Here is a 22,893-nt window from a genome sequence, read left to right as displayed (position 1 = left end):
AAGCTCCGCCGCTGGCTAAAAGTGCTACTAGCACAGACAGACGTGCTGGCTGTTTCGATAAGTGAAGTAAAGGCAAACCCAGCTTCCCATACCGGGAGCCGAATCCGGGCCGCCTGGGTGAAAACTAGGAATCCTGACTGCTAGACCATATGGGATCTTCCTCCCGCCCTGAGCAGGCCTTTTGGCTTTTAGTGTGTGACCGCCCCCTTTAAGAACATGGGAATGATCCGAAGGGATTGTTTACTGAATTCAATTTCATCAGGCTCACCGGAGGGAGCTCTCATTTGCCTTGCCCAGGGGGTTCAGTTTCCTCCCATTCCTGCGTTGGCATAACAGACACTGTAAACTGGTCGTAAAGCAAGGTCCTTGTGACAGTACTCATGCAATGCATTTGAAAAGACGCATGGTATTGTATGGTAACCGTAATCCCACTGACAAAGCAGCCTATTGTTGGACTGTCAATTTTCTCCTGGAGGAAAATACAAGCCCTAGTGGTCTTGCTGGGAAATGTGGTAGAGTCCCACAGCCGGGCTTGAGGGGAAGGACTCAACAGACCTTCCCTGGTGGTCTAGTGGTTAGGATTCGGCGCTCTCACCGCCGCGGCTCGGGTTCGATTCCCGTTCAGGGAATGAGCTTTTGCCCTCCAGCGGCGGTCGTGATTGCAAAATGGCGGACAACGAAATCAAGTGCTGATGGCCTCGTCGAGAAGCACTGCCAAAGAAATGTTTGCGCGTGAAAATGAACTCCTTCGAGCCGGAGTCGAACCAGTGACCTAAGGATTGCCAACTTGCCTCCTATCGAAGGCACTCTGGTCAGGGACAGAACCTCAACCTATCAGGTTGCTGAAGCTCCGCCGCTGGCTAAAAGTGCTACTAGCACAGACAGACGTGCTGGCTGTTTCGATAAGTGAAGCAAAGGCAACCCCAGCTTCCCATACCGGAAGTCAAACCCGGGCCGCCGCTAGACCATATGGGATCTTCCTCCCGCCTGGAGCAGGCCTTTTGGCTTTTAGTGTGTGACCGCCCCCTTTAAGAACATGGGAATGATCCGTAGGGATTGTTTACTGAATTCAATTTCATCAGGCTCACCGGAGGGAGCTCTCATTTGCCTTGCCCAGGGGGTTCAGTTTCCTCCCATTCCTGCGTTGGCATAACAGACACTGTAAACTGGTCGTAAAGCAAGGTCCTTGTGACAGTACTCATGCAATGCATTTGAAAAGACGCATGGTATTGTATGGTAACCGTAATCCCACTGACAAAGCCGCCTATTGTTGGACTGTCAATTTTTAATATTAATCAACCAATCCAATAATAAGAATAACAAAAACTACGGGCTAATAAAACGGAATAATAAAATGGCTATGGGCTGACAGCGAAGCAAAAGAGGCAGAGCGAGCCAGCCAGGTGTCAAACCTAGAATCTTCTGATCCGTAGTCAGACGTGTTATCCATTGCGCCACTGGCCCACCGATCAGCTGTCCTTGAGCTTACACGGGACCTGTTGGTGTTCGACTGGGCAGAGGCCTGTCATGACATCTACTCTTTCTCATGCCATTAACAGGCCTCGAGCCAACGTCAGGAAGGGGTCCGATGAGGGGCCTGCTATAAAAACCTTTGAGATGGAGGCTTCACATATTGGGGATCTCGGTTGCTTTGTTTTCATGGCAAGTTGTGGTGTTGTTAGGATATTCCTACAGAGCCTGTGACAGTTTCTCAGCGGAAGAACTGGGATCCAGAGTCAGAGACGTCTCCTCTCCTGGAGGAAAATACAAGCCATAGTGGTCTTGCTGGGAAATGTGATAGAGTCCCACAGCCGGGCTTGAGGGGAAGGGCTCAACAGACCTTCCCTGGTTGTCTAGTGGTTAGGATTTGGCGCTCTCACCGCCGCGGCCCAGGTTCGGTTCCCGGTCAGGGAACGAGCTTTTGCCCTCCAGCGGCGGACGTGATTGCAAAATGGCGGACTACGAAAACAAACGCTGATGGCCTCGTCGAGAAGCACGGCCAAATAAATGTTTGCATGTGAAAAAGAACTCCTTCGAGCCGGAGTCGAACCAGCGACCTAAGGATTGCCAATTTGCCTCCTACAGTCCTCCGCTCTACCAGCTGAGCTATCGAAGGCACGCTGGTTGGGGACAGAACCTCAACCTATCAGGTTTCTGAAGCTCCGCCGCTGGCTAAAAGTGCTACTAGCACAGACAGACGTGCTGGCTGTTTCGATAAGTGAAGTAAAGGCAAACCCAGCTTCCCATACCGGGAGCCGAATCCGGGCCGCCTGGGTGAAAACTAGGAATCCTGACTGCTAGACCATATGGGATCTTCCTCCCGCCCTGAGCAGGCCTTTTGGCTTTTAGTGTGTGACCGCCCCCTTTAAGAACATGGGAATGATCCGAAGGGATTGTTTACTGAATTCAATTTCATCAGGCTCACCGGAGGGAGCTCTCATTTGCCTTGCCCAGGGGGTTCAGTTTCCTCCCATTCCTGCGTTGGCATAACAGACACTGTAAACTGGTCGTAAAGCAAGGTCCTTGTGACAGTACTCATGCAATGCATTTGAAAAGACGCATGGTATTGTATGGTAACCGTAATCCCACTGACAAAGCAGCCTATTGTTGGACTGTCAATTTTCTCCTGGAGGAAAATACAAGCCCTAGTGGTCTTGCTGGGAAATGTGGTAGAGTCCCACAGCCGGGCTTGAGGGGAAGGACTCAACAGACCTTCCCTGGTGGTCTAGTGGTTAGGATTCGGCGCTCTCACCGCCGCGGCCCGGGTTCGATTCCCGGTCAGGGAATGAGCTTTCGCCCTCCAGCGGCGTTCGTGATTGCAAAATGGCGGACAACGAAATCAAGTGCTGATGGCCTCGTCGAGAAGCACTGCCAAAGAAATGTTTGCGCGTGAAAATGAACTCCTTCGAGCCGGAGTCGAACCAGTGACCTAAGGATTGCCAACTTGCCTCCTATCGAAGGCACTCTGGTCAGGGACAGAACCTCAACCTATCAGGTTGCTGAAGCTCCGCCGCTGGCTAAAAGTGCTACTAGCACAGACAGACGTGCTGGCTGTTTCGATAAGTGAAGCAAAGGCAACCCCAGCTTCCCATACCGGAAGTCAAACCCGGGCCGCCGCTAGACCATATGGGATCGTCCTCCCGCCTGGAGCAGGCCTTTTGGCTTTTAGTGTGTGACTGCCCCCTTTAAGAACATGGGAATGATCCGTAGGGATTGTTTACTGAATTCAATTTCATCAGGCTCACCGGAGGGAGCTCTCATTTGCCTTGCCCAGGGGGTTCAGTTTCCTCCCGTAATCCCACTGACAAAGCAGCCTATTGTTGGACTGTCAATTTTTAATATTAATCAACCAATCCAATAACAATAATAACAAAAACTACGGGCTAATAAAACGGAATAATAAAATGGCTATGGGCTGACAGCGAAGCAAAAGAGGCAGAGCAAGCAAGCCAGGAGTCGAACCTAGAATCTTCTGATCCGTAGTCAGACGCGTTATCCATTGCGCCACTGGCCCACCGATCAGGTGTCCTTGAGCTTACACGGGACCTGTTGGTGTTCGACTGGGCAGAGGCCTGTCATGACATCTACTCTTTCTCATGCCATTAACAGGCCTCGAGCCAACGTCAGGAAGGGGTCCGATGAGGGGCCTGCTATAAAAACCTTTGAGATGGAGGCTTCACATATTGGGGATCTCGGTTGCTTTGTTTTCATGGCAAGTTGTGGTGTTGTTAGGATATTCCTACAGAGCCTGTGACAGTTTCTCAGCGGAAGAACTGGGATCCAGAGTCAGAGACGTCTCCTCTCCTGGAGGAAAATACAAGCCATAGTGGTCTTGCTGGGAAATGTGATAGAGTCCCACAGCCGGGCTTGAGGGGAAGGGCTCAACAGACCTTCCCTGGTTGTCTAGTGGTTAGGATTTGGCGCTCTCACCGCCGCGGCCCAGGTTCGGTTCCCGGTCAGGGAACGAGCTTTTGCCCTCCAGCGGCGGACGTGATTGCAAAATGGCGGACTACGAAAACAAACGCTGATGGCCTCGTCGAGAAGCACGGCCAAATAAATGTTTGCATGTGAAAAAGAACTCCTTCGAGCCGGAGTCGAACCAGCGACCTAAGGATTGCCAATTTGCCTCCTACAGTCCTCCGCTCTACCAGCTGAGCTATCGAAGGCACGCTGGTTGGGGACAGAACCTCAACCTATCAGGTTTCTGAAGCTCCGCCGCTGGCTAAAAGTGCTACTAGCACAGACAGACGTGCTGGCTGTTTCGATAAGTGAAGTAAAGGCAAACCCAGCTTCCCATACCGGGAGCGGAATCCGGGCAGCCTGGGTGAAAACTAGAATCCTGACTGCTAGACCATATGGGATCTTCCTCCCGCCCTGAGCAGGCCTTTTGGCTTTTAGTGTGTGACCGCCCCCTTTAAGAACATGGGAATGATCCGAAGGGATTGTTTACTGAATTCAATTTCATCAGGCTCACCGGAGGGAGCTCTCATTTGCCTTGCCCAGGGGGTTCAGTTTCCTCCCATTCCTGCGTTGGCATAACAGACACTGTAAACTGGTCGTAAAGCAAGGTCCTTGTGACAGTACTCATGCAATGCATTTGAAAAGACGCATGGTATTGTATGGTAACCGTAATCCCACTGACAAAGCAGCCTATTGTTGGACTGTCAATTTTCTCCTGGAGGAAAATACAAGCCCTAGTGGTCTTGCTGGGAAATGTGGTAGAGTCCCACAGCCGGGCTTGAGGGGAAGGACTCAACAGACCTTCCCTGGTGGTCTAGTGGTTAGGATTCGGCGCGGGTTCGATTCCCGGTCAGGGAATGAGCTTTTGCCCTCCAGCGGCGGTCGTGATTGCAAAATGGCGGACAACGAAATCAAGTGCTGATGGCCTCGTTGAGAAGCACTGCCAAAGAAATGTTTGTGCGTGAAAATGAACTCCTTCGAGCCGGAGTCGAACCAGTGACCTAAGAATTGCCAACTTGCCTCCTATCGAAGGCACTCTGGTCAAGGACAGAACCTCAACCTATCAGGTTGCTGAAGCTCCGCCGCTGGCTAAAAGTGCTACTAGCACAGACAGACGTGCTGGCTGTTTCGATAAGTGAAGCAAAGGCAACCCCAGCTTCCCATACCGGAAGTCAAACCCGGGCCGCCGCTAGACCATATGGGATCGTCCTCCCGCCTGGAGCAGGCCTTTTGGCTTTTAGTGTGTGACCGCCCCCTTTAAGAACATGGGAATGATCCGTAGGGATTGTTTACTGAATTCAATTTCATCAGGCTCACCGGAGGGAGCTCTCATTTGCCTTGCCCAGGGGGTTCAGTTTCCTCCCATTCCTGCGTTGGCATAACAGACACTGTAAACTGGTCGTAAAGCAAGGTCCTTGTGACAGTACTCATGCAATGCATTTGAAAAGACGCATGGTATTGTATGGTAACCGTAATCCCACTGACAAAGCAGCCTATTGTTGGACTGTCAATTTTTAATATTAATCAACCAATCCAATAATAATAATAACAAAAACTACGGGCTAATAAAACGGAATAATAAAATGGCTATGGGCTGACAGCGAAGCAAAAGAGGCAGAGCGAGCCAGCCAGGAGTCAAACCTAGAATCTTCTGATCCGTAGTCAGACGCGTTATCCATTGCGCCACTGGCCCACCGATCAGCTGTCCTTGAGCTTACACGCGACCTGTTGGTGTTCGACTGGGCAGAGGCCTGTCATGACATCTACTCTTTCTCATGCCATTAACAGGCCTCGAGCCAACGTCAGGAAGGGGTCCGATGAGGGGCCTGCTATAAAAAACCTTTGAGATGGAGGCTTCACATATTGGGGATGTCGGTTGCTTTGTTTTCATGGCAAGTTGTGGTGTTGTTAGGATATTCCTACAGAGCCTGTGACAGTTTCTCAGCGGAAGAACTAGGATCCAAGGTCAGAGACGTCTCCTCTCCTGGAGGAAAATACAAGCCATAGTGGTCTTGCTGGGAAATGTGATAGAGTCCCACAGCCGGGCTTGAGGGGAAGGGCTCAACAGACCTTCCCTGGTTGTCTAGTGTTTAGGATTTGGCGCTCTCACCGCCGCAACCCAGGTTCGGTTCCCGGTCAGCGAACGAGCTTTTGCCCTCCAGCGGCGGACGTGATTGCAAAATGGCGGACAAAGAAATCAAGTGCTGATGGCCTCGTCGAGAAGCACTGCTAGACCATATGGGATCTTCCTCCCGCCCTGAGCAGGCCTTTTGGCTTTTAGTGTGTGACCGCCCCCTTTAAGAACATGGGAATGATCCGAAGGGATTGTTTACTGAATTCAATTTCATCAGGCTCACCGGAGGGAGCTCTCATTTGCCTTGCCCAGGGGGTTCAGTTTCCTCCCATTCCTGCGTTGGCATAACAGACACTGTAAACTGGTCGTAAAGCAAGGTCCTTGTGACAGTACTCATGCAATGCATTTGAAAAGACGCATGGTATTGTATGGTAACCGTAATCCCACTGACAAAGCAGCCTATTGTTGGACTGTCAATTTTTATTATTAATCAACCAATCCAATAATAATAATAACAAAAACTACGGGCTAATAAAACGGAATAATAAAATGGCTATGGGCTGACAGCGAAGCAAAAGAGGCAGAGCGAGCCAGCCAGGAGTCGAACCTAGAATCTTCTGATCCGTAGTCAGACGCGTTATCCATTGCGCCACTGGCCCACCGATCAGCTGTCCTTGAGCTTACACGGGACCTGTTGGTGTTCGACTGGGCAGAGGCCTGTCATGACATCTACTCTTTCTCATGCCATTAACAGGCCTCGAGCCAACGTCAGGAAGGGGTCCGATGAGGGGTCTGCTATAAAAACCTTTGAGATGGAGGCTTCACATATTGGGGATCTCGGTTGCTTTGTTTTCATGGCAAGTTGTGGTGTTGTTAGGATATTCCTACAGAGCCTGTGACAGTTTCTCAGCGGAAGAACTGGGATCCAGGGTCAGAGACGTCTCCTCTCCTGGAGGAAAATACAAGCCATAGTGGTCTTGCTGGGAAATGTGATAGAGTCCCACAGCCGGGCTTGAGGGGAAGGACTCAACAGACCTTCCCTAGTTGTCTAGTGTTTAGGATTTGGCGCTCTCACCGCCGCAACCCAGGTTTGGTTCCTGGTCAGGGAACGAGCTTTTGCCCTCCAGCGGCGGACGTGTTTGCAAAATGGCGGACTACGAAATCAAACGCTGATGGCCTCGTTGAGAAGCACTGCCAAAGAAATGTTTGCGCGTGAAAATGAACTCCTTCGAGCCGGAGTCGAACCAGTGACCTAAGGATTGCCAACTTGCCTCCTATCGAAGGCACTCTGGTGAAGGACAGAACCTCAACCTATCAGGTTGCTGAAGCTCCGCCGCTGGCTAAAAGTGCTACTAGCACAGACAGACGTGCTGGCTGTTTCGATAAGTGAAGCAAAGGCAATCCCAGCTTCCCATACCGGAAGTCAAACCCGGGCCGCCGCTAGACCATATGGGATCTTCCTCCCGCCTGGAGCAGGCCTTTTGGCTTTTAGTGTGTGACCGCCCCCTTTAAGAACATGGGAATGATCCGTAGGGATTGTTTACTGAATTCAATTTCATCAGGCTCACCGGAGGGAGCTCTCATTTGCCTTGCCCAGGGGGTTCAGTTTCCTGCCATTCCTGCGTTGGCATAACAGACACTGTAAACTGGTCGTAAAGCAAGGTCCTTGTGACAGTACTCATGCAATGCATTTGAAAAGACGCAAGGTATTGTATGGTAACCGTAATCCCACTGACAAAGCAGCCTATTGTTGGACTGTCAATTTTTAATATTAATCAACCAATCCAATAATAATAATAACAAAAACTACGGGCTAATAAAACGGAATAATAAAATGGCTATGGGCTGACAGCGAAGCAAAAGAGGCAGAGCGAGCCAGCCAGGAGTCGAACCTAGAATCTTCTGATCCGTAGTCAGACGCGTTATCCATTGCGCCACTGGCCCACCGATCAGCTGTCCTTGAGCTTACACGGGACCTGTTGGTGTTCGACTGGGCAGAGGCCTGTCATGACATCTACTCTTTCTTTCCCACAGCCGGGCTTGAGGGGAAGTGCTCAACAGACCTTCCCTGGTTGTCTAGTGCAGTGTTTCCCAACCCTGTTCCTGGAGGCACACCAACACTACACATTTTCCAACTCTTCCTAATCGATCACACCTGAATCAACTCATCAGCTCGTTAGTAGAGACTCCAAGACCAGAAATATATGGGTCAGAAAAGGGAGACATCCAAAATGTGCACTGTTGGTGTGCCTCAAGGAGCAGGGTTGGGAAACACTGGTCTAGTGGTTAGGATTTGGCGCTCTCACCGCCGCGGCCCAGGTTCGGTTCCCGGTCAGGGAACGAGCTTTTGCCCTCCAGCGGCGGACGTGATTGCAAAATGGCGGACTACGAAAACAAACGCTGATGGCCTCGTCGAGAAGCACGGCCAAATAAATGTTTGTATGTGAAAAAGAACTCCTTCGAGCCGGAGTCGAACCAGCGACCTAAGGATTGCCAATTTGCCTCCTACAGTCCTCCGCTCTACCAGCTGAGCTAAAGCTGGGGAACAATAGTCTGTATAAGAAGGGGAAGAAGCGGAAGAAGGGGGAGAAAAGGAAAGAAAAAAAAGTGAGAAAATCAGGAAGTCATAGGTTCGAATCCACACGTCACATAAAAAAAAATTATTTTATCGATTGTTTCGTTTCTAAGTTTGATTTAGAAAGTAGTGTGTGCATTTGATTTTTATCGATTGTTTTTTTTTCTAAGTTTAATTTTTGTTTTGGAGTAAACCATTTGAATTCATTATAAAATTTCATCCGTAATACTAAGATAGTCATTTTTGTCCAAACGCATTTATTAAGTTAATCGTTTTCTATGGCAGTAGGGGCAAAATAACCCCCTTATTACTGCATTCACACTATATTAATATACTATTTCATTCAGAGTGAAAAGGAACAGCTACTTGACACAAATAGCTGTTTGTAATAAAACAAATAAATACAACACACCAGTCTTCATAGAGAAATAGATTTATTAACTATATACATATTAGAAAAATGTGGAAAAGTACTGAATTCACCATATGGAACAACATAAGAATACAAACATAAAAATAAGTAAAAATAGGTGAAAAAAATAAGTAAAAATAACTTAAATTAAAAACTTAAATAAATATAATAGTTTAATGTTGTTTAATATTTATTATATATTTCCATATGTGTTATAGTGAATATGTGTTATAGCACACAAGGGTTATTTTCTCATATTCTGTAACCACTGCTCCTTAGTGATTGTTTCTTTATTTGGGCAAAATATTTTGCCTTTGTACTGGCTATGGCCAGTTTCTTGTGTACGAAATTGGCCACACTTTCTGCACATATTTGCCTTAACAGTACGATTGTACGACCGTTTGGTTGGGGTGGCTGTGTCAATTGCAGGTGGATCAGAGGAAATTGCTCCAGGGTTAATGGTGGAAAATGGGGCTGGACAGGGCAATAGTACCATCTGAGACACAACAGGGGCAGTGGGTGTGTCAGAAACCAATGGGTGCGGTGCTGTCGGCCTGGGATAAATTGTCCTTAGCTGGCTGAATGTGGCTGAACGCTGAGGGTGTAAGGCTGATGGCTCAAATGAAGATGCTGTGGCAGATGTACAGGCAGCTGAGGGCTGGATCTTTCTAAACTTTGTCTTTGCCTGTCCAGCTGTGTCTGGTGGCATCTGGTAGTTATGCAACTGGTGGCTACATTGTGGAGGCACAACAGGCTGTACTCGTGCTGGAGGCAGAGCATCTAATGCCACTGGACGTGCCTCAGGAAGCTCCAGCCCTTGCAAAAGCACTGAGACCTCCTGACCCTTTAAACGTTCATTGTGCCACGTTGTAAGGGTCCTCTGGTTTACCTCAACTAGCTGAAGGGTTGTTTCGCTCATCACCGTTCCATTGCTCAGGATTAGCTGCCGAATTCTTCGGTAATCGCGAAGAATGAGATCCCATCTAGACAGAGATTGTTTCCTCTGTTTTTTGGGGCTTCGGTGGATGCTACACAACCTTATGAAAATCATTTCAACAAGGCGACAACAATTAGGCCACTGTGCTGGAGAGCCGCTAGAACCCAAAACACATCTCTTTGTGCTGTCGACACCAGGTGTGAAGACAGCTTTCTTTTTAGGGGACCTAAAACGTCCTGTAAGTAGCCTGTCTTGATGACGAGCTGCATACATCACCCTGTCTTTGTCAAATTGGTCCAGGTTCTGCCACAAACCCACAATGGTCGCAACTTGTTGGTTGCTAAGTGTGAGGCTTGCCTGTGTGCGCAGCTCCACCAGACACTCTGCCAACTCATCCACCCGGTCCATTCCAGGAATACAGTGGTCGTCAACAGCCTGAAAAAATATAACTGTTGGTTAGATAATTACATGCTGTTAAGTGAGTTTGTGGATGTGTTGCTTAAGGGCGAATTGAGAAACAATTGGTCTAGAAAAGGGAATTTTACCATTGCTGAGGGCACTGGTGCAGCTGATGGAGTCTGGACAATGGGCACTGGTGGAGCCTGAAACCAGGGCAGTGGTGCAGCAGATGGAGTCTGGAAACAGGGCAGTGGTGCAGCAGATGGAGTCTGGAAACAGGGCAGTGGTGCAGCAGATGGAGTCTGGAAACAGGGCAGTGGTGCAGCTGATGGAGCCTGAAAGCAGGGCAGTGGTGCAGCTGATGGAGTCTGGACACTGGGCACTGGTGGAGCCTGGAAACAGGGCAGTGGTGCAGCGGAAGGAGTCACAGTGGGCAGTGGTGCAGCGGAAGGAGTCACAGTGGGCAGTGGTGCAGCGGAAGGAGTCACAGTGGGCAGTGGTGCAGCGGAAGGAGTCACAGTGGGCAGTGGTGCAGCGGAAGGAGTCACAGTGGGCAGTGGTGCAGCGGAAGGAGTCACAGTGGGCAGTGGTGCAGCGGAAGGAGTCACAGTGGGCAGTGGTGCAGCGGAAGGAGTCACAGTGGGCAGTGGTGCAGTGGAAGGAGTCACAGTGGGCAGTGATGCAGCGGAAGGAGTCACAGTGGGCAGTGGTGCAGCGGAAGGAGTCACAGTGGGCAGTGGTGCAGCAGAAGGAGTCACAGTGGGCAGTGGTGCAGCGGAAGGATTCTGGACACTGGGCACTGGTGGAGCCTGGAAACAGGGCAGTGGTGCAGCGGAAGGAGTCACAGTGGGCAGTGGTGCAGCGGAAGGAGTCACAGTGGGCAGTGGTGCAGTGGAAGGAGTCACAGTGGGCAGTGGTGCAGCGGAAGGATTCTGGACACTGGGCACTGGTGGAGCCTGAACACAGGGCTGCGGTGCAGCGGGTGGGACTGGTGGACCTATAAGGAATGAGTCATCTAATGCCAGAAGATTTGTCACTGTGGCTTCCTCTCCCAACAAATCAATGAAACCCTCATCCTCTTCCCCGTGCTCCTCCACATCTATCTCCTCCAGCAACTGAGAGGTCCTATCGGAGGTAGGGCACATGTCCTCCAGGGGCTGACTATTCTGTCTCAACAAATATTGCACTCCAATGAGCTCCCCTGAGGAAATATTTGGAACAGGAAACATTATTAAAGGAAAATAATCAGAAAGGTTTATTAAAATGCAGTAAATCTTTTTGTTGTCAGCTTGTGCATGAACAAAAAATATGTAATTCAGGGGGCATCATAAAAAGACAGAGTTACTCTATATTCTAGTAAGAATTTAATTTTCTGCCCTGACACCTAGGACAAAGAATCCAGTGTAAAAAAAATACAGGTAGTATTATTTTTTCTGTGATCTGTCAAAAATTATATTATTTTTGTCCAGAAGCACTTGGAATTTTACCAAAAAAACATTGTGAACTGCATTTATCAAAAATATATTTACCTGTGTATACTGCAGGTGGAGTGAAGCTAGGGACCAATTTCCTTCCATACAACTTATTGTAGTTCTCATTGACAGAGTAAACCAGCTCCCCTGTGTAAGTACGCAGGGTTGAACTTCCACCTGCAACAGCAGCTGCTGCCCGGTCCTGATTCCAGCGTAACAAACCTTCCAGGAGGTAAATCTGGAAGTTCAGGCTGTTTGCGCTGTTCCCTAGAAAAAGAAATAGAAACCCAAACATTGTTTTGAGAAACTGCAAAAGAGAAAATATTATCTGTTCACTGCAAATATCTAAATTAACAGGAATTAGTGGCAAGATGTGGTATATTCTGTCATGACAAACCTGGAATAAATTTGTTTAGGTGGCAGTGAAATGATTCCAGGGATGTGGAGCTTCTGGCACACCGGTACGTTTTTAGAACCATCCCGCCCTTGTTTATGGTTCCAGTTTCCGTGTATAGTGGCACATCTGGAGGGTCCTGGATACAGGTGACGTGCCGTCTCTGGACATGCCAGATGTGCTGCATCCTCACACTGTCAAGGAGAGGAACACCAAGGGCGTCATTCCCCTTGCCACCCATGAGCTCTCTGATGAGCATATCAAGGAGGCGGATAGTGGTTTCCTCTCCTCGTGTTCTCCTCCTGCAGTGTTGGGCCAGCTCATCTTTGCTTATATGACGGTCAAGCTCTGCCGGCGTCATTGCAGGCCAGCCCTGTTGGGTGAGTTGCTCCCTCTTGGCCCTTCTCAGCAGAGTGAGATCCCCTGCGTCCCACTCAAAAATACAGGATGACAACCTAGACATAAAAGTAGGGTACAACTGGTGGGCATCAGTGGTGCACCCTACTGCCAGACGTCGCATAAAATGCCAAATGTCTAGGCGGACGATGACATCGGGCCAGCCGCTGAACCGCCTCTTCAGTTTAGTCTCTCCCACTTCCTTGCAACAGTCACAGTCCACATACAGGATAGTGGGAGGATCAACACCAGCTCGCTGGTACCTCTCCATGAGCCCTGCAGCCATGAGGTCTAACCCAGCCCCTTCATTCGCAGTCAGGACACTCATCAGCACCTGACCTACCTCATTGCCTACTGAGGTAAGCCACTGTGCTGTGCCTTTTGCAGGCCCACTCAACTTCTTGGTGATCTAAAAGAAACAATAAACATAGCAAAAAATAAAACATACATCCAAATCAGTAACATTGAAAAATAAAGCTATTTTGGTCTAACAATTCATTATAGAAAGGAGTACAGTCATTAAAGCAGCTCCTCTAACCTTCTTGGTTGAATCCATTTTTAAAATTGATCCATACGTGGATGTGATGCTGGCCTTGATGTGATCGAGCCTGTTGAGGATGTCCTGACTGTATACAGTGAGGAGCCATTTGTAGCTGGGTACTGGAGCAAGTGGTGGTGGTTCCTGGAAGTGCATTGGATGCAGGCCAGGCTTATCCAAAAAGGCCACACACTCTGATGTGTACCGAGCCACACGTTTTAACCACTCCTCACTGTGGTTCTCCCTCAGCTGTCCGATGATCCTCACTGGGCCATTCCCCATGCCCCTCTCACGCAACAAGCGAAGAACTCGAATGTCACAGGCATACCTTGGAAAAAAGTATTTATTCAAGTATCTTATTATCATGTATCTAATTATTGTAAGAATTATTTATCAAAAAGGTAGCATATGAGTGAACATGACTGCAACATATTTACTTGCGTGTGAGGATGATCCTGAATTCAGATCGATGGGCCAGGTCCAACTGTTGCAGCACAGCATGACTCCAGGACAGGTAGCTGGTTCTACACCTGGTACAGATCAGGGTCTCTGTAACCAGATTGTAGTATCTGTCAATATCTAACACCTGTCGTACTCTCCTGTGCAGACCACCACCACACAGCTGATGCCTGGCACAGACAGGGTTAGAACACTGGAGCCGCACCTTCCATAGCCTATATGGCATCCAGAGCAAGAGCCGCTGTGAAAAAAATCTATCAGGTGCTGGAGCTTGGTGGTACAACAGGGCTGTTGGTGGGGGGTGATACCACAACTGCAGGTTTTCACGCAGCTCCAGCTTACCCTTTGCACCAACCCTAAAAAGTGCTTCCGACACCCACTTCTGGTCCTGCTGTGGCATTGTCTGTGGCCACAGTAGTGGTAGATCCGCAGTGTCTTCTGGCTGAGATGAGACCTGCTGATATTATCAAAAACACTGGTTTAAATAAAATCTAAGAGAGCATTAAATGACAAAGGCATGTTTATATTTTAAATTGACATCTTACTGGGCTCCTCACAACAGCAAACTCAGAATTAATCGATGGTGTTGCTGTTTCTTTGGTGCGTTGTGATCTCTGAGCTGGAGGAAGGAAGAAGGAAGAGGAGGACTTGATGACAGGCCGATGAGGTTTGGGGGATGAAGGAGGACGAGGATCAGAGGGTGGGCATGAAGCTGCGGCTGAAATGGAGTGCTCTAATGTCTGTGGAGTCAAACGTTATGATTAATATATTTTGTGTATATTATTTTTATTGAGGTTTTCAAACATCAAAAACAAAAAAACAAAAACAGACAAAAAGACCCTTCATAAAACAGAAATCTGTGCAATGTGTAAAATGAAACAAAAGTACTATAAAAAAGGAAGACATACACAAAGCCAACCTCAGTTACAAAGTGTAATCACAATAGTTACATAAAGTGATTATTACAGATCAGGAAAACATAAAAAAATAATTAGTCCTTCTGATTTGACAAAAAAGTAAAAACTGGTTCCCACATCTTATCGAATTTTGCAGGGTTCCCGGATATTGAGTATCTAATTCTTTCAAGGTGTAACGTAGAAGTGAGTCCAGTTAGCCAGTCAGAAAAGAGGGGTCTAGTATTTTTTTTCCACAAAAGCAAGATAACTTTTTTAGCTACAGTCACACCATATTGAACTGGTAACCGTACCTTTGGCCTGAGAGCCTGCAATGAGTCTGACCAACCAAGAATTGCTATAAGTGGGTCAGGAAGTAAAGCACAATTGTAGACTTTGGCAAAAAAATGAAAAATTTCTATCCAAAAACTCTGAATTTGTGAACAGAACCAAAAAAGGTGTGCCAGGGTACCCTCAGCAGCTTTACACTTATCACATATAGGAGAGACAGAGGGATAGAATTTACTAAGCTTTACTTTAGAGTAGTGAAGTCTATGTAATACCTTGTACTGAATAAGTTGGTGTCTTGAATTTATAGAACAAGAATAAATAGATGAAAGACATTTGTCCCAGACAGTCTCAGTAACCTGAATCCCTAAATCTTCTTCCCAAGCCTTTTTCAAAAGAAGTGAAGAAAAATCTGTATTTTCTTTAAAAGCATTAACAAAAAGAGATGTGATGCCCTTAGCATCAGGAGAGTTGGAAAATAAATCAAATATTTTACATTCTAAAGGCAAAGTTTCAAAGTGTATAATATTTGTACGAACAAAGTTCCTGACTTGAAGATATCTGAAAAAGTGAAAAGAGGGAAGGCCAAATATTTCGCTGAGCTGAGAAAAGGAGGGAAATGTATTATTAATATACAAATCTTTTATACAGAGAATTCCTTTACCTTGCCATTCCCTAAAAACATTATCTGTAAGAGAGGGTTTAAACGCATGGTTATAACAGATAGGAGAAAACAGGGAGGTACTTGGTAGCTTGATTTCCTTTCTGATCTGATACCATATTTTGATGGAGTTTTTAAGGATTAAATTAGCTTTAGGAACTTCTTTACTAGGCAGTGGTGCCGAAAAAAGCAGAGCAGAAAGAGATGAGTGGATGGCACTTTGTTCTATCGCTAGCCAGGAGGGGGTGTCTACTTGAACAGTGCCCGGAAAAGAATCCTGCCAGTACGTTAATATTCTGCAGTTCGCTGCCCAGTAGTAATGAAGAAAGTTGGGCAAACCCAAACCCCCCAAGCATTTTGGTTTGTACACGTGTGTTTTGGATATACGAGCGACTTTATAACCCCAAATGAAAGGCATAATTATTGAATCAAGAGTTCTGAAGAATGATTTAGGTAAAAAGAAGGGCAAATTTAGAAAGAGATATAAAAATCTAGGAAGGATCACCATTTTAATTGCATTAATACGGCCGATCATTGAAATAGGGAGTGATCTCCATCTTTCTATGTCCTTCTTTAGGTTGTCTAGTAAGGCAAAATAATTTAATTGAACTAAATCCTTTGGATTCTTAGGGACAACCACACCGAGATATTTTATCTTGTCTAAAGTGATTTTAAATGGCAGGCTCTTCATAAAAACTGGATCTATATTATCGCTGACGGGCATGAGTTCACTTTTTTGCCAGTTAACAGAATAACCAGAGAAGCTACTGAATGAGTTTAATAAATCTAACAGAGGAGGAACAGAGCGCTCGGGGTCTGAAAGGTACAAAAGGACATCGTCAGCGTAAAGAGATATGATATGATCAACCTGACCTATACGTAAGGGCGGAATCTGTGGATGAAGTCTAATGGCTATTGCCAAAGGTTCTATGGCAATGGCAAACAACAGGGGTGAAAGAGGACACCCCTGTCGGGTACCCCTATGCAATTCAAATTGCGGTGATCTATCGAGGTTAGTTAACACTGAAGCGCAAGGGTGGTGATACAACATGCTAACCCAGGAAGAAAACCTATCGCCTAAATTAAATTCTTTAATAGTGGTTAAGATGTAGTTCCATTCAACATGATTAATATATTAAGGGGATTGCGTTTTTTATTAAATAAAATTATGTAGTGATAAAGTGATGATGTCATTATATAGTTATGATGTCTTTTATATTAACCTGAGAGGTTTTCCTCTGGATGCTCAAATTGGGTTTTGCTGCTGCCACATGTGAGCCTCCAAACCTTGACTTTTCAAACTGAAAAGTTTTGTCATAGTCAGTGATAAAAAACCTGCAACACTATAGGAAAATGTTGAGATGTTTCAATGTCTGCAGTGATACCTGCAGTAAGGTCTGCTTACCATTGTCAATGTCAGTTTGGCTTTCTTTGCAGGATGTGACACATCACTGATGGAGGGTGTGCTTTGGGCAGGGGTGCGCTGTGATGCATCCACTGTGACTGGTGGATTAACCTGTGATACATGCATTAAAATGTACCAGACACATGATATTATACACTCCTCATAATGCCTAATTTTAGATATAAAGGCACATTGATATTGCAAACACATCTATCTAGTTATGCAACTTGAACTAGGCTAATTGAAGTTACCTTGTGAAATCCACAAAAACAGTTCTGAGCTTCCTTCAGAAGGGTGGTCTGGCCCCTCATTTGCAGAGGGCATTTTTCTATCTGTGAACATAAAGTGTAGCTATGACACTGTAGTCCATGTTATCTCAAAACAGGCATCTTAATTTTATCAATATTACATTGTATTTACATTGTAAATAATTACTTATCCATACACATAAATACAAATAGCACAATGTATTATCATACAAGTTTATTAGTTCACCCATGAATCTAGCTGCATAATTTACCTTCTGATACAACTCATGCCATCTTTTTTGTCGGGGAGAAGGTCTATTCCCCTCCCTAGATGGCCAAACTCCTGTTCGGGCAAAACTCTCCAGACGCGCAAGCCAGTCAGCATCGCTCATGCCTTTGTGTGACTTAGTTGAAGCCATGTCGTTGCCTGAAACAATACAGAACATGTTAAACTAACTGCCATTGTAGCCCGGCAACACCGCATTAACCCTACTGTTGTGTTAATTTCATGTTAGCTAGTTTTGTGTTCCTGCTCCAAAATGACCGCCACATTATAACAGTTTATAAATCCAAATAATGCATACTGTATATATCATCACCTAATGTTGTGATAGATCTTGTGATAGAGTTTGTGTAAACATTACAAGTTTTGAACTTCTGTTTGCTATTTATGGCCTGTATGCCTCATTGACCTGGGCTCATACACATTGTTTTGTAGTAAAACGCATAATGTATGGACTATTTTGACTTTAACAAATACTCAGATTAAACATTGTGTTATTTCAACTGTGTCCATGTGATAAAATGAACATGTGCCTGAATTTAATTTTATATACTTATTGTATTCTCATCCATTCGGGCGGGAGGGGAGGAGAAAAATTACAGAGATCCGGGTTCGATCCCCAGCAAGAACATGAGTTTTCTTGCTGGGTCTAATGTCTTTTTTATTCATTTCAAGATTTATTTAGTGCAATATAAGGGATGCAGTTCAGCTTGCATGCAATTAACCATGTATTTAATTATTAACACATTGCATTTACATTTTTTCTTCTTTTGATCAAAAGGAGGTACAACCACATTTTTAGGGACTTCCCAATGATCTAACTTTATAAACACTCTGCATTGATGACCCAGTATTATCAAATGGTAGAATGGAAGAACATTTAGTGTACTGATATATTGCAGGAGTATCTAATAATGATTAATAGTAAACTACCACCTATTACTGTAACCTTGATTTAAAAAATAAATAAACAGTATGGGCATTCTGCATGTATCTCTTCTTTTATGTAATTTGACTTCGAACACTCCACCTAAGCCTGCTATATCACATCACTGTCACTATCAGCCATTAACAAAACAATAAACATAAAACAGATCAATAAAATATTTAAAAAATATTTTTTATTCTTTTCACGTCGAAATATAAAACATATAATGTACACTTTATAATATACATACAAATATACAACATTCAACAAAATATGTACAAACAAATCACGTTTGGTATAGTATTTAAAATAAATCACTATTTACAAGTAAAAAGAAAACAAACAAACAGAACTGAACTATATACAACACATTAACCTAGAACAAATACAACAGTTTGTGTATATGTTGTGGGCAGCACAATGAATCACAATCAAATTGAATAAAAAAAAATAATAAAAAATAAAAAAATCAAATAAAAAATAGTGCAATTATTTCGGTATTAGTTTTGCAAAACAACTAAATATTTTACTATAATAAAAACAAAATCTTCACAACATAAAATACAATGATATACTATTTTCTCATCATTCTAAGCCACTGCTCTTTGGTTAGGGTCTCCCTGTTTGGGCAGTAAATTCTGCCTTTGAACTGGTTATGGCCAGTGTCTGTGGTGCGTGGCTCTCCACATTTAGTGCATCTGTTGGATGTGACTGTTCTAGTGTATTTACGCTTTTCTTTTTGTGGAGTGTCTTGCATTTGACAAGGGCCAGTTGTGCTCTCAGAATGTGGTGTGCAAACTCTACTGGGTGCAGTGGTCTGGGGTGGCGGCAGAAGCAGAATGCTACTTGCTGTAGTGGTTGGTGGCACTATTAGTGGCATGTAAAAAACTCCTGGCTGAGCTGTATGTTGTTTTGGCTGTATGGTTCTCAGCTCAGCTCTATCTTTGACAACTAGCTTGGTTTTTGCCAACCCAGCCGTGTCAGGTGGCATGTTGTAAGTGTGGTCATGCATGTGTGGTGTGACTTGAGTGGGCCTAGTGTTTACTGGGAGTAGTGGTTCACTGGCAACAGGGCGTTCATCAGGCAGTACCAACCCTTGCATCAGAATTGCAACTTCTTGTGCCTTGAATCTTTTGTTATGCCACTGTATCAACGTGGTCTGATTTACAGTAAAAAAGTTGCAGAGTTGTATCTTTCATAATAATGCCGTTGATTAAAATGAGCTGTCGAATCTTTTTATAATCATTTAGAATTAGTGACCATCTTGAAAGGGTTTGGTGTTCAATTTTCTTGGGGCTATTATGAATGTTGCACAATCTGATAAATATTGTTTCTACAAGACGGCTGCAGTTTGGCCACTGAGCAGCTGAACCAGTAGAACCAAGTACACACCTTTTTGTGCTTTCAACTCCTGCAAATACAGCCTTCTTTTTCGGAGACCTAAACCGACCAGTGAGCAGTCTCTCCTGATGTCGAGCAGCGTAAGAAATCCGGTCCTTATCGTGTTGCTCCAAGTTCTGCCAAAGACCCACAATGGTGCTGGCCTGCTGATTGGTAAGAGTGAGGCCTTTTTCATTTCTTAGCTCCACCAAGTATTCCGCAAGCTCATCAACACGATCCATTCCTGCCAAACTCTGTTCATCCACGGCCTAGGAGGAAGTATTACATTAGATTTGAAGTATTTCAAGAAGGTCAAACATCAATAAATATAAAGCATACTGGTATTTCTCTTACAACTTGCTCTGAAGATGTAGATTGTCCAGGTAACCCAGACGGGACCCCCAGCAGGTGAGTGGACTGGACAGGAGGAGCAGACGCATGTTGGACCCCCAGCAGGTGAGTGGACTGGACAGGAGGAGCGGGTGCAGACGGGACCCCCAGCAGGTGAGTGGACTGGACAGGAGGAGCGGGTGCAGATGGGACCCCCAGCAGGTGAGTGGACTGGACAGGAGGAGCAGACGCATGTTGGACCCCCAGCAGGTGAGTGGACTGGACAGGAGGAGCAGACGCATGTTGGACCCCCAGCAGGTGAGTGGACTGGACAGGAGGAGCAGACGCATGTTGGACCCCCAGCAGGTGAGTGGACTGGACAGGAGGAGCGGACTGACCAGAAAGCTCAGGAGCACAAGAAGCAGGTAGCACTGAGATCATATCAGATGTGTCCAAAAGTAAATCGGCAAGAGTGACCTCAATATGTTCAAGTTCTTCAAAGCCCTCATCAGTCTCTACTGGCTCTTCCAACTGCTCCAGCAATGTATTTGCCTCCTCGGAGTCTGGCGCCATACACTGTAGAGGTTCATTGTTCTGCCTCAACAGGTACTGCACTCCAATCAGTTCACCTGAAAATGCAAAACCAATATTAAAAAAAAAAAAAAAAAAACTACATAGAAACAGAGACAGAACTATGAGCATAAACATACAATATTAAATATGAATACCTGTGTACTTTGCGGGTGGTGTAAAAGAAGGAATCAGCTTCCTGCCATACCTTCTCATAATCTTTATTCACGCTGTGAACCAGCTCGCCCGAGTATGTGCGCAGGCCCAAGGTCTCTGCCTCCAGAGCAGCTGCTGCCCTGTTGTGGTTCCAGCGATGTAGCCCATCTAGTAGGTAGATCTGGAAGTTGAGCGAGTTTGCACTGTTTCCTAAAGTAAATACAAAAAAACGGCAAAAAGGAATAAGGTCAAGTATTTCTGTTAAACATAAACATTATTGAGTTGCACGTACCTGGAATGAACCGGTTTAAGTGACAGTGGAAGGACTCCAAAGATGTAGAACCTCTGGCACAGCGCAGTGTCTGCAGTTGCACTCCTCCCTTGGTGATGGTGCCAGTCTGTGTGTACAGCGCCACACCAGGTGGGTCCTGAATGCACTTAACATGTCTCTTCTGAACACGCCAGATGTGCTGCATTCTGATGGGGTCCAGAAGAGGAACACCAAGGGCATCCTTACCCTTGTCACTGATGAGCTCACTGATGAGCTGATCCAACAGCCGGATGGTTTGGTCTTCTCCACGAGTCCTCCTCCTGCAGTGCAGCTCTAACTCTTCTTTTTTTTATGTGCCGATCTAGCTGCTTCTCCGTCAGAGCCATCAGGCCTTGCTCTTTTAGCTGTGCTCTTTTTGCCTCTCTCAACTTGTTGACATCATTAGCATCCCACTCAAAAATACATGCTGATATGCGAGCCATGAAAGTGGGATAGAGCTGGTGTGCATCAGTGGTGCATCCCACAGCCAGGCGTCGCATATAGTGCCAGATGTCGAGGCGAACAATCAAGTTAGGCCATCCACCAAATCTGGCCTTCAGCTTGGTCTCACCCACATCCTTGCAGCAGCCACAGTCCACATAGAGAGCAACAGGAGGGTCTACACCTGCAGCTTTATACCTGCGAGAAATAATTATCAAAAATAATTAAAGAATTTCATCATCAAACAACAGTAAATTACAAATGCAAATTGTAAATAGTAAATTCTAAACTAAGGACAAGTTAAATTACATGTAAGTGAAAATGTATTACAGGTAACATACCTGTCTACCAAGCCAGCTGCCATAAGATCCAAACCTGGTCCCTCACCAGCAGTCAAGACACTGATGAGCACTTGACCCATCTCGTTACCAACGGATGTCAGCCACTGTGCAGTGCCTTTTGCCGGTCCTGAGAGCTTTTTGGTGATCTAAAACAAACATATATATTAAACCAATAGTAGCAACACCTTCAATGGTTCTATTGCATGAATATAGAGCTTATGCGTGTAATGTCATAAAAAAATTAGTGGTTATCTCTGAAATGTTATTCTTGTTTTAATCTTTGAATTGTCCCTCAATTTGACATTCCATCTTATGTTATTGTTTAAGTTGTTCATTCGTTTGAGGTTCCATTTCTATTTAGATTTAAATATAAATAGAATTTGCATCACCTCAATACAATAATAATTAAAGATGTACCTTTCTGGTGGAATCCAGTTTTAAGATGGATCCATAAGTGGAGGTGATACTAGCCTTGATATCCTCCAGCCTGAACAGGATGTCTTGGCTGTACACCACTGAAAGCCACTTATAGCTGAGAATTGCCACAGGTTGGGGAGGCTCTTCAAATGTTGGTGGCATCAGTCAACTTTTGCTGGTTAAAGAAGCACACTCGCTGGTATACCGCGCAACCCTTTTCAGCCACTCTTCACTGTGGTTCTCTTTCCAATCAGTCGGACAGGGCCATTCCCCAGACCACGTTCCCGTAGGAGGCGTATCACCCTGATGTCACAGGCATATCTGTCATAAGAAATAAATTAAATATACATGGATAAGCAACTGACAAAAATCACACAATAATGTAACATACCGGCGGGTAAGAATGACCCTAAACTCAGAACGATGGGCCATGTCCAGCTGCTCAAGTATTTCCCTATTCCAAGACAGGTAGCTGCGGCGGCACTTGGAGCAAATCAGAGTCTCTGTGACCAGGTTGTAAAAGCGGTCAATGTCAAGGACCTGACGCACCCGTCTGTGAAGACCTCCACTAGTCAGAGGGCTTTTACAGGCTTGGTCCGCGCACAGCAGCCTGACTTTCCACAGCC

At 45.7% G+C, this 22,893-nt stretch overlaps 5 non-coding genes across 5 annotated transcripts; 1 reads left to right on the top strand and 4 right to left on the bottom strand.

The window, feature by feature from the left end:
* Window positions 1-2,029: 2,029 nt before the first annotated feature.
* Window positions 2,030-2,116, bottom strand: trnay-gua (transfer RNA tyrosine (anticodon GUA)). Its single transcript is given in 2 exon segments — window positions 2,030-2,065; window positions 2,080-2,116. It is a non-coding gene; the product is annotated as a tRNA-Tyr (tRNA).
* A 598-nt stretch (window positions 2,117-2,714) lies between these two features.
* Window positions 2,715-2,786, top strand: trnae-cuc (transfer RNA glutamic acid (anticodon CUC)). Its single transcript has one exon. It is a non-coding gene; the product is annotated as a tRNA-Glu (tRNA).
* A 1,293-nt stretch (window positions 2,787-4,079) lies between these two features.
* Window positions 4,080-4,166, bottom strand: trnay-gua (transfer RNA tyrosine (anticodon GUA)). The gene is given in 2 exon segments: window positions 4,080-4,115; window positions 4,130-4,166. It is a non-coding gene; the product is annotated as a tRNA-Tyr (tRNA).
* Window positions 4,167-6,620: 2,454 nt separating this feature from the next.
* Window positions 6,621-6,693, bottom strand: trnar-acg (transfer RNA arginine (anticodon ACG)). The gene has a single exon. It is a non-coding gene; the product is annotated as a tRNA-Arg (tRNA).
* A 1,212-nt stretch (window positions 6,694-7,905) lies between these two features.
* trnar-acg (transfer RNA arginine (anticodon ACG)) lies at window positions 7,906-7,978 on the bottom strand. The gene has a single exon. It is a non-coding gene; the product is annotated as a tRNA-Arg (tRNA).
* Between the last annotated feature and the right edge of the window lie 14,915 nt (window positions 7,979-22,893).

This window comes from Rhinichthys klamathensis, unplaced genomic scaffold, assembly GCF_029890125.1.
Source record: "Rhinichthys klamathensis goyatoka isolate OS25496 unplaced genomic scaffold, OSU_Roscu_1.1 h1tg000562l_1, whole genome shotgun sequence".
NCBI classification, from domain to species: Eukaryota; Metazoa; Chordata; class Actinopteri; order Cypriniformes; family Leuciscidae; genus Rhinichthys; species Rhinichthys klamathensis.
Note: the sequence above shows the minus strand (reverse complement) of the source record. Positions and strands in the feature narration are given on the sequence as shown.